Here is a 6949-nt window from a genome sequence, read left to right as displayed (position 1 = left end):
CAAACACAACAAACACATTTGAATCAACATGACCCTATAGGCATGGTATCTACCCAATTTATCCAACATGTATAGCTAGCCACTCTTTTTCACTAATCACCCCAATGTTGTTTACAATAATTATTACAGACCAATGAATTAAATAAAAAATACATAAAATAACCAGGAATTAATCTATAGGGAGCCTGCAGCAGGCCCAAATGATTTCCAAGCCTCCAATAGCCTCATATGCCGAAGTTCCATAGACAATCTCATGTCTAGGTGTGTCAGAGTTCCCAAAGGACCTCAAGGATCCCGGGCAGTGCTCACACCCAGACTTTCCCAAATAGTAACTGATTTAGGTGCAGTGTGAAAGGCCAGCTCTGGCATGCCAGTGTTCAGAGAGATCTCAAGGGTCTCAAGGCAGTACACATATCGGAGGGATAGAACCTAGTATTCTAAGAGTACGGGGGAGTGCATAATAGTTGAAAGAGTTTAATAGAAAGGTCTTAAGACTGAAAAGAACTTTTGAAAACCATTAGTGCTGAAACAGTTTGAGGAAAATTGAGAAGGAAAACAATTGGCAATCAGAACCAAGTCATAGAACAAGTTTCAGGAACAACTTTCACACAAAGGGGATAGGGGGTAGTACAGATGCAGCAAAGATCACAGCAGAAACATGCATCTAAACCACACAACTAGAATTACTCTAAAGGGATTGACCGACTTAGTAGGAAAGAAGCAGAATAGGCAAGGACTTAAATAAGCATGATGGGCAAGTATTAACAATGGAGGCATGCTAATTATATAGAAGTAGAGTTTAAGAAAGACTGTAGTTAGTCCAAACAGGCTTAGGTTGCATATGCAGACACGCTAAACAAGATAGCAAGCAGGCAAGTAAAGTGGAAACATACTAATAATAGGTTTGAATAGGCAGTATTATACATGCTTGGATAAGCAGTAAACAAAAACATGGACAGACTTAGACCATATGAACTAAAGCAGTAAGTAAACACATAGGTTTGATTCTTACAAATTAATCAGAAGCATACCTAGTTAAAAAATGAAAAGAACAAGATGTGAGAAAGGTAGTGTTCAACTTCCAGCCTTGGCTTGCAGCCGGCTAGAATGGCAAAGATCACAAATAGCAAAGAGAGCAGAAAGGGAGCCATTTAGAGTGTAAAAAGAGTAGTGGTTTTGAACTATTGTTCGTTGTCTTGAAGTTAAAATAAGAGGGGGTTATATAATAATCAAAAGCTTAACAAAATAAGGTAAGAGATTAATCAAGTAGCAAATCAGGGAAGTTTGTGGAATCAATCACATATGTAAATCAGCAAGTCCTTCCCTTAATCAAGGGATAATCAAATTAACGGTAAAAGTATGCTAGGTATTTAAGGAAAATAATCAACTAGGTTTTGGGTATAGAGTAGGTAATTAGGGGTAAATGAATAGAAGTTTCAATTAAGGAAAAAATCAGTAAGAATCCGCAAAAATACAAACAAGGCAAGGGAAAATTTAATTAAGGCAAGCAATTCGATCAAATCGAGCAGAGAAGTAAGAATCGAATGTTTAAGGGAAAGTGTTCAAATCAAACCCGGAAATAAGGGATTCAGAATAATCAAGGGTTCAATCAAAGAGAAAAATCATGAAAGAGTCAGCAAGTTTAGCATATAAAATAAGGTAAGACATGAATAGTTAGGATTCGACACATAACTGTATCAAAACAAATAGTTAAAACGATACCGATTCAAGGAGAAAGATACAGGTCTTAACAGGATGAACACAAGCATATAGAATCAGTGGAAGGGTTGAACTATGAAATTCAGCAGAAGCATATTAGGACAAGAAAATCATGAGAAATCACAAGAACCCAAAGCAAGAACACAGTCGATATACCAGTACCCAGAAACCAAATTAAGGTTGTAACAAAACTTACAAATTAGTCAAAACATATGAGAAACAGAAGATCAAACACTAAAAAAAATCATCAACCATTTTGTAAAAAGAAATTCTGGAAATCCTAGATTAGAAAAAGATGAAAGTCAATTGAAAATCATACGATTCTTGTAAAGAATCTCAAGGTTGTTGTAAAACTCACATGAAACAAGTCCAAATCATCTCAGATCTGTACAGATCTAAGAGGTTCAGAAAAAAAATTAGGGTTTTGAAGAGAATAACACAGAGGTGAAGAAACATGCTTAGAAACCCATAGATTGTAGTCAACATAGGATGATCTTACTCGAAATCACACTGGAATGGCCTGAAACAGGCGAGAAAGGAACCGTAGATGCAAGACAACTAGCCCTGGTCCCTTGAGGACCCTGAAGATGGCAAGGATAACATGAGAGAGGCCATTGGAGTCCTGGGAGGTGGTGAGAAACCACCGTAGATAGCCTTAGGTGAGTGAAGGCAAGGTCAGATTAGGGTTAGGGTTGAGAGCATTTGAGAGAAGAGACGGGTTTCAGGCGGCGGATAGTGTAGAATGATAGGGTTTTGCGGGGGGAGGGGGGGGGTCTTTTGGTTTATTTTAGGAAGGGTCGTTTGTGGCCGTTGATCTTTTTGATCAACGGTCGAGATTAAAAGGATTTTTAGGGCCGGATCGGGTATCTGGGTTTGGGCTGGGTAATTTTAATTGGGATTGAGCTGGTAATTGGGGCTGAAATTAAAATAAAAATAGGCTAGAAATTATATAGCCACTTTTAATAACTATATAATTCATAAAAAATAACAAATGATTTCCAAAAAATGTTTTCGTGTACTAAAAATTATTTAAAATAGTAATTTAATATTTTAAAAATATAAAAAGACCATTTTATGCATCAACAATGTAATTATGCATTAGTAGGGCTATTATTGTAAAGATGTGCAATTTAGCCTAAAAAATATAAATATAATTACAAANGTAATTGGGTTAGGTTGGGGTTGGATTGGGGCTAAAATTGAAATGCAATTAGGCCATATTTTAAATAGCCATTTTAAACACTATATAATTTATAAAAATAATAAATTATTTCTAAAAAATAATTTTCGTGTACTAAAATGGTTTTAAATAGTTATTTAACATTTTAAAAATATAAAAGTATCATTTTATGCTATCAACAACGTACTTATGCATTAATAGGACTAGTATTGTAAATATATGCAAATTAGCTTAAAAATGCAAATGCAATTATAAAAAATGCACTAAAATGCTTAAACAATATTTTGGCATAAATAAAGAATTTAGATGGCTAAATTACCATAAAAAAAATAATTTGAAGGATAATTACTGGATATTTTATAAATAAAAGAGAAGAAATAAATTGATTTTTGGAGCTCTTAAAATTATAGAAAAATTATAAAAAATGATTATGCATGCTTATAAATGAATGTGTACTATTTTGAAAGTATATATATGTATTAAAAATATATGGGGAAAAATTTCGTATCAACAGCTGGCCCTCTTTACCCGGGAAGGAAGAAAGAGTTTCGGGTAAAGAAATGATGGCCAATTTTGACCGAATGGGATGTTTTGAAAGATAGAGGCCGGACTCCGGTCTTGAGTTGCCTACATTTCCCTGGTCTTACAGGAATCAGGCCATGTGTAGTTCTGGATTCATTGGCGGAATATACCTATGAAGTCATTGCAAGAACGGACACGAGGTGCGAGAGCGATTATGGTGAGCGGTTAAGGTTGGAGACAGTTGAAGAAACTGGAGCGAGGCCGCTCCTGCTAGGATAGCAGTTGCTAGTTGATCACCTGCAGATAAAGAGATGCGACAAACTTGTATTTGTGCGAAAATTTAAATATGATGCAGACTCCATTTGGACCATGAGAGCTGTCGTTAGACGGTTAAGGATGACGTCCTCGGACCATGATGTCTTGGGCCATGAATTATTTAGTGAGGGATTAGCCTCATGCAAGATACGGAGGCAGGGATTAGCCTCATGTAAGATATGGAGGCAGGGATTAGCCTCATGCAAATGGGGAGGCAAGGATTAGCCTCACGCAGATAGGGATGCAGGGATTAGCCTCATGCAAACGGGGAGGCAGGGATTAGCCTCATGCAAGTTGAGAGGCAAGGAGTAGCCTCCCGCAAATAGGGAGGCAAGGATTAGCCTCATGCAATTATGGAGTCAAGGATTAGCCTCATGCAAGTATGGAGGCAGGGATTAGCCTCATGCAAATGGGGAGGCAAGTATTAGCCTCACCCAAATATGGAGGCAGGGATTAGCCTCATGCAAATATGGAGGCAGGGATTAGCCACGTGCAAAATAGGGAGGCAAGAATTAGCCTCATGCAAGATAGGGAGGCAAGGATTAGCCTCATGCAATTGGGGAGGCAAGGATTAACCTCATGCAATTGGGGAGGAAAGGATTAGCCTCATGCAAATTTGGAGGCAGGGATTAGCCTCATGCAAATATGGAGGCGGGGATTAACCTCGTGCAAGATAGGGAGGCAAGGATTAGCCTCATGCAGATAGGGAGGCAAGGATTGCCCTCATGTAGATAGGGAGGAAGGGATTAGCCTCATGCAAACGGGGAAGCAGGGATTAGCCTCATAAAAGTGGAGAGGCAAGGATTAGCCTCATGCAAATATGGAGGCAAGGATTAGCCTCATGCAATTTAGGAGGCAAGGATTAGCCTCATACAAGTATGGAGGCTGGGATTATCCTTATGCAAATGGGGAGGCAAGGATTAGCCTCATGCAGATAGGGAGGCGGGGATTAGCCTCATGCAAACGGGGAGGCAGGGATTAGCCTCATGCAAGTGGAGAGGCAAGGAGTAGCCTCGTGCAAATAAGGAGGCAAGGATTAGCCTCATGCAAATATGGAGGCAAGGATTAGCCTCATGCAATTAGGGAGTCAAGGATTAGCCTCATGCAAGTATGGAGGCAGGGATTAGCCTCATGCAAATGGGGAGGCAGGGATTAGCTTCATGCAAATATGGAGGCAGGGATTAGCCTCGTGCAATTGGGGAGGCAAGGATTAGCCTCATGCAAACAAGGAGGCAAGGATTAGCCTCATGCAGGTATGCAGCACAGACATTAGTCTTATGCAAAGAGCAAGAAGCAAATAAGTGTAGCATATGTCTTAGCTGGAGATACATTCAGTGTCTGGTGGCTTGGTTGACATTGATCTTGCTACGTGTATATATTTGCGGATGTTATTGTTATGTCAGATGTGCCTGCGTTCAAAGAAAAATTGTAAGTTTTGTGAGGGGAGGTTGGTTCGTGCTTCTGTCTACTGGCCTTGCTTTGCTCCGTTCTGGGGCCCTTTTGAGTTTCCTAGATAACTTGACTGTTACGGAGATAGAGTTTTCGAAAATATGCAATTATTGATGAAAAATAGAGTTATTTAGAAACATATTGAAATATCAAGTAATTTAGATGAACTAGGGACTGTAACACATTTCAGAGACACTGCAACTTTGTCATGTTGGAATTTTGAGGGTCCTCCTCAAAATTCTGCGCAGTTTGATAGATGATCTTTCGGCCGCTTGGGCGTAACGAGTCTTGTTGAACCTTCTTCGAAATTTTGAGTTCTCAAAATTCTGCTCCAGTTTCTTAATCGATTTCTGACTATCTGGTGTATTTTGGCGTTGGCTGGACTTGCTCCGGAATTTTGAGGGTCCTCCTCAAAATTTTGCCCAGTTTCTGATCTTGGGGGGGAGGGGGGAATGGAAATTTTATTATGATATGACCGAACACATAAGGATGCCTACGTATCCCCTCTTAAACGGGAATCAGGTCAAGCGTAGTTCAATTATATTAGATGGGGAAATGTAGATAGTCTAAGTTTAGTATCTCTTGATTGCGTCTGAATTGATTGGTTTTGGCCAAATTTCTCCGTCCATTTCTGCTAGTATGAGTATTCTTCCTGTCAGCACCCTGTGAACCATGTAAGGACCTTGCCAGTTCGGAGAGAATTTCCCTTTGGCTTCATCTTGATGTGGGAAGATCTTCTTCAGCACATACTGTCCCAGTGCAAATTGCCTTGGTTTGACCCTTTTGTTGAAAGCTCTGGACATTCTGTTCTGGTAAAGTTGACCGTGACACACTATGTTCATCCTCTTTCCATCGATAAGGGCCAATTGTTTATAGCGGCTTCTTATCCATTCTGCATCGCTGAGTTCAACTTCCTGTATATTCCTTAAAGAAGGAATTTCTACCTCGGCTGGGATGACAGCTTCGGTTCCATAAACCAACATGTAGGGAGTTTCTCCGGTTGACGTGCGAACTGTAGTGCGGTATCCCAATGGAGCAAAAGGTAGCTTCTCATGCCTTTGTTTGTGGTTCTCTACCATCTTTCTCAGTATCTATTTGATGTTTTTTGTGGCGGCTTCCACGGCTCCATTCATCTGAGGTCTATAGGCTATGGAATTCTTGTGCTTGATTTTAAAAGTTTCACACATGGCTTTCATCAAATCACTGTTGAGGTTGGCAGCATTATCGGTGACAATGGACTCGGGAACCCCGAATCTGCAAACAATACGGTCTTTGACAAAGTCTGCGACTACTTTCTTGGTTACAGCTTTGTAAGATTTAGCCTCTACCCATTTTGTGAAGTAATCAATGGCTACCAGAATAAACCTGTGTCCGTTTGAAAGCAGTGGGCTCTATTAGACCAATGACATCTATTCCCCAGGCGATGAATGGCCAAGGCGAGCTTGTTGCGTTGAGCTCATTTGATGACACTTTTATCTTATCAGCATGCACTTGACATTGGTAGCATTTGCGGACATACTGGACGTAGTCGGTCTCTATGGTCATCCAAAAGTAACCGGCCCTGAGTATCTTCTTGGTCAAGACAAAGCCATTCATATGCGGACCGCAGGTCCCAGCATGTATCTCCTCAAGTAGCTTAGAAACTTCTTTTGCGTCGAAACATCTTAGAAATCCTAAATCAGGAGTTCTCCTATACAAATTTCCTCCACTGTGGAAGAAGTGTTTGGACAATCTCCGAAGTGTGCATTTCTGAATGTGGTTTGC

The sequence above is a fragment of the Nicotiana attenuata genome, chromosome 2, assembly GCF_001879085.1.
Source record: "Nicotiana attenuata strain UT chromosome 2, NIATTr2, whole genome shotgun sequence".
Taxonomy (NCBI): Eukaryota; Viridiplantae; Streptophyta; class Magnoliopsida; order Solanales; family Solanaceae; genus Nicotiana; species Nicotiana attenuata.
This window is presented reverse-complemented; position numbering follows the sequence as displayed.